This window comes from Anticarsia gemmatalis, chromosome 8 (assembly GCF_050436995.1).
Source record: "Anticarsia gemmatalis isolate Benzon Research Colony breed Stoneville strain chromosome 8, ilAntGemm2 primary, whole genome shotgun sequence".
Taxonomy (NCBI): Eukaryota; Metazoa; Arthropoda; class Insecta; order Lepidoptera; family Erebidae; genus Anticarsia; species Anticarsia gemmatalis.
The window spans coordinates 3454422-3460107 of NC_134752.1; positions in this window are offsets into that span (position 1 = coordinate 3454422).

Consider the following 5686-nt stretch of genomic DNA (forward strand, 5'->3'; position numbering starts at 1 on the left):
TTTCATTTGTTTTTTTTAACTCGTGACTGACCCACTGCTAGGTAAGGGGTTAGGCCTAGAGTCCATCACGCTGGCCAAGTGCCGGTTGGGGACTATGCATGCCGACAAGAAATATATTGCGTGCAAGTATTCATCATTTGATAATAAATATGTTTTTCGTTACAGCGGAGAAATTTGTTTATTGCCTAATTAACGCCATCTAGTGGCTAAACCCCAGTTTAGAATGTTTTTTGAGTGGTATTGTTAAGGATAGTTACATCTTTTTTCCATAGAGGGCGTTATTAATATAATAATAATATTTATTTATTCAAGTGACCAGAGACTCATTTTTGTTAGTAATTAAAAACTTAAAAACCTATGTTAGTGTTACATATTGTTTGTAGCTTTGGATGCATGCGCGGCCCGCTACCGCCTCATCCCGTGGGATACGGCACTGCAGCGGTTCACGTACATGCAATCCAGCCTACCAGCAATCATTCTCAGGATGCTGTTGGAGCTGGCCCGCACCCTGCGCACCAGAGAAGCGCATCTTTGACGCATTGTTGCGTAAAAACAACTTACGTGCGCATCCGCAAACATTCCTGATGCGCTACAGAAGCGGGGCAACCCCACCATCAACCTGAACGTATTATTAAATTGAACTCGTAGGGCGCTGTACGATTTTTGAGTATATCTAGCCCACAGGCTACACGTGTAAAAGGTGGTGCAATATGCTCTAAATAGAGTAATTTTTACATTTAATGAGCAACGTGCAAACCTGCGAGCTATCATGTTCGCTCTCACCGACAACGCCCTCCGCTCTCGTTCAATGTCGTCATCGTCCCTGAGTTCCGGGACCAGAATGTGTCCGAGATATTTAAATTTAAAGGACCTTTGCAGCGGCAGGCCGTTGAGTGCTACTGGTGGTATTCTATCCGGGATCCTACCCCCGACCCCAAAGACCATGACCTCCGACTTCTTACTATTGTACGTCAAACCATGCGTTTGAGCGTACACTTCACATATTGTAATGAGTCTTCTCAAACCGCATACCGATGCACTCAGCAGCACCATGTCATCCGCGTAACTAATATTATTGACACAGATGCCGTCTACGTGACACCCGACCCTGGTGCTGCTGAGCTCACCAATTAGCTCATTTACATATAGGTTGAAAAGCGTCGGTGAGCTTAACCCCCCCTGCCTCACCCCACTTTCCAACCTATACGGAGAAGACAATGCTCCGGCCCATCGTACATGATTTACCTGATTCCCATACCAAAACTTAAAGATATTGAGCAGTTCTGTTGGTAATTGAGACCTCTCTAGTTTTCTCCACAGCCTATCATAGGAAACCAGATCAAAGGCTTTAGATAAGTCGAGAAAACAAGCGTAAACAGGCGTCCCACGCTGCGTATAATATGTGACAGCATGCTTAAGACACAAAACTGCACTCTCAGTTGACAACCCTGGACGAAAACCGAACTGGTTGTCATGGATTTCTACACACTTGTTAAGTTGTGTATTAAGCATGCTGTCAAACACCTTGGAGATGACAGTGGCGAGTGATATGGGCCTATAGTTACCACTATCCGCAAGGTCACCGGTTTTATTTTTGACGATGGGCACTACCACTGTTCTTATCATCTCACTTGGTAAGTAACTATGGCCCACACAGAAGCCATACAACATTGTAAGAACTCTCGGCAAGTGTGCACCAGCATATCGGAGATGCTCAATGCTGAGCCCGTCATGGCCTGGTGACTTATTGTGTGACGATATTATGGAAGTTTGTTCATAAATAAATGCAAACAAGTATAATTTCATAAACATTTTAAACAATTTTTAGAAAGTAGTAGATGTTTTTCTTTTTTAAATAAAAGGCCGTGTAAGAAGTCTGAATAAGAAGCCACAGCTACAACTATGTTAACTCATTTTTTTTTTGGATTGGAGCCTTGATTTTTTCTTTAAACTTTAAGATATTTAGATGAGAGAGAGTAAACAGTTTTCATAAATTAGATTTAAGTCGTTACGTTGGGTAAGTAAGTATAGAAAATTAATTGCAATATAGACGACGCGGCGTATTAAAAAGGACATATTTTTGTAAAGAAATTCGAAATAATCATGCGGTTGCAATAACCTCATACGTATTACTAACAAACTAAACTAGGTAAATGGTCATAGAAATTAACACTAAATTACATAGTTCCTAATAAATTATTCATGTACTTATTTTCCTACTAAATACAGGTAGAATGTCAGGTTACAGGTAATACCCGAGTGAAGTGCGAACCTTCCTGATTGAATAGGTTTCATGATTATTAAAAATTTGAAACATTTTTCGTTGCTACTCCGCTACTAATGTTTGTAGCGTAATGTTACATAGCTTTTAGCCTTCCTCAATAAACAGGCTTTCCAACAGTAAAATATTTTTTCAATATGCACCACCAGTTCCTAAGATTAGCGCGTTTACTGGCGGATCAAAGATTTTGATAGCCACTTTGGCGCAGTGGTTAAGGTGGTTACCACGCCACTACCAGTGCGTCGAAAGATCGTGGGTTCGATTCCCACACGGAGTAATTATTTGTGCGATCCACAAATAACATTGGTCAACACGAATTTTGAGTCTGAGTTCTGTACCTTTGATTTTGATTACGTATACCTAACTAAATAAAGAAATCATATTTTTATCTAATAAAGTTTGCTTTTGTAGCTTTTAGAACGAATTTTAAATTTTAATGGAAAAACTCTTTATTCACATTCAATTATAAATATATAAAAGTAAAAAAGTCATGATTTATGTATTTTTATTAATTAAAATGATGAAATAAGGCATAAACAAACTCAAAATACAAAAAGGGTACAATTTTTTTTTTAGAAATGAATACTTTTGGTTTTTCTTGTGTGAAAATAGGAACTTGATGTATCAGTAGGCTCTTTCCATATTTGTGGTACTGCAAACTTCATCTTTTTTTTCTCTCCTCAGTACCAGGCTGAAAAAAATATTAATAACATTAATTAACGATGTACATATGTAATGTATATTTAAAAAAAAATTATAGAGGCATATAAATGTTCATTAATATAAGGAGTATTTTCTTACCTTCTAAAGTATTTTTGCAGTTATTACACAAGAAGTGAGGTGCCCATATTTTATCCTGATTTCGTACTGACAAGTTAAAGTAAGCTTCAAAGGCTTCACAAAATGCCTTATTTGATGATAAACAAATTTTATTGGCTCTCACTTTAATAAATTCATCACTAATGTAGCAAAAAGAGTCCACGTCGTTTTAACACTTTTTCGATGCCATTTTTAGACCCCGAGACGCAAAAAAATACGCTTTTCCTTAAGAACGCGCACGCGCATACTGCCATGATACTCTGCAACTACTCACTTCACACCCCCAGCCCCCTTACCCCTGGTTTTGCATCATAAATGCAACGACTCTTCAAAAGATCTGCCAAAACCCCATATATTTAGGTTTCGTTATATATAGTACAAAAGCAAACTTAATTTATTATTAATGTTGTTCCTGTTTTCTTTTTGATTCATATTATCAGAAAATATTCATTAAAACAAAGGCTCAAAAAAAAAAATTTTTTTGTCGACTTGTGTAATTGTTTCTGGTTGTACTTGTTCGATGTTTGTATGTTTGTAAAAGTCTACGCGACACAAGAGCAATTCTTAACGCAGGAGTTGTCTTTTCTTAAGTAAAAAAAAGAAAGTGGGAGACTCTAGGAGATTTGATCCCAGATCGGGGCTTTGGAAGTACCTAAATAGTTTCTTCATACATGTAAATCAATGTCACCTTTTTTGAATAGTAAAGTGCGCACTTGCTGAAGCCACATAAAGTCTAAGGGGTCTGCTCAAACGATGGACAATAATTCTAGATATACTTTTTTGCCATTCTACTTACGTCTTTTACAGAAGGTGTTAAAAGTATCACTTTTACTACTATTTGTGAGTTAATGATTGATTAGTGACAAAATTCTCTTATCTGCCTAAGCTTTTATTCTAAGTAATATAGTATCGTAATTTCAATAAAAACAGACCGCGATGAATTCAAAAACCTTTGAATTCTCTAAATAGCTCCCCTTTGCGTAACAAGGTACTTTGCATGTAAGTAATATTTTTACTTGAAATAATTAATGATTAACTCATTTAATTACGTATAATATTTATTTAGTTCACGAGGCTATTATATCACTTCTCCGTATTAAATAACCGCTACAAAATAGCACATAACAACTTATTTCCAATAACAACGCATAACAGTTATTGCAGCCGTTTCCCGAAATAACATATCATTATAACTGTGGCAACATTATTGACCGCAAAAAAAAACATTTCTATTGCCGCTAATAATGTAAGGAACGTTGTTTGATTGTGCGAACAGTAAACAATGAAATTTTTTGGAATTAAAATTATAATATTCTAGTTTTTCCAACAAAATAAATTAGATGGCCGAGTGATTTATTTAGGTACCACGTTGTTTAGTGTTTTGGTGATCATAATCTAGTCTGATTTCAGTCTTCTATAAATTTACGACCACAGAGAATAGCCAAGCAGTTAGTGTTACCGTGTTAAATGTCCAAAGAAAATACACGCAAGCTCTCGTTAGTTTCCAATGAACATACCTGTATGAAAAGAGAGTTAAAATTATTTTCTTTTAAGTGATATTATGTTTATTAGAGAAAATTATCGCATACTTACAATAGGACGAATGTACGGCAAACATCGTAGGAAAACTTTATGCCCAAAATAACTTATTCTTTATTCAGATGTAAAGATTGTACCTACTATTCGACCTTAGTGAACTTCAGGCACCTTTTATCCTGAAAAAGACCCAACAAAGGGTAAATAAAGTATAGATACGGTATTGTGATTTGTCTTTTCTGAAACATATTGTAATAAAAGCTTTCTTTCACTTAGGTACTACCATACTCCTTTGTTCCTTCACAATAGGATGATGTCCTTCTATTGTGGCTGTTTGTGCCACGGGGAGGCTTTATCTGGAAAATGAATGTCTTAATGCACCTCTTTGTAGCTCTTTGAAGAAAATGTGTGATTTTATAAAGCTTTCTTTTATGCCACTTGTTTTTCGCACGCGGCTGCGAAACCGTTGACACTTTTGAATTGAATTTAAAAATAAAGTATAGGTTACCTATTCCTAAGGTATTAATTATTATCTTTGTTGTTTCATCGGTCGGCACAATATGTTTTATTCTTCCATTCACCTCTATTGACCGTCAATTTTGTAATAATAACCCACTTGGCCCGATTTAAGTACCAATATATACCTATGTACTTATATGTACATTTATGGACTGCTGGAATCATCAATATAAATTACATTACGTATGGAAAAGTGGTGAAAGTAGACAGTTACAGACAGTCAAATAGAAAGACAAGCAGGGTGACTTTCAGTTTTCCGATTTTACTTTAAATGAGTATCGATCAGTATGAATAGACAAAATATTATGAAAGGTCAATGCTCTCATCACGTCTTTTCAAAAAAAAAAAAATGTATTACTAGCTGACCCAGCAAACGTTGTTTTGTCATATAAATAAAAAAAGTGTTCAATAGGGGTATGAAATATAGATGTTGGCCGATTCTCAGACCTACTCAATATGCTTACAAAATTTCATGAGAATCGGTCAAGCCGTTTCGGAGGAGTATGGCAACGAAAACTGTGACGCGAGAAT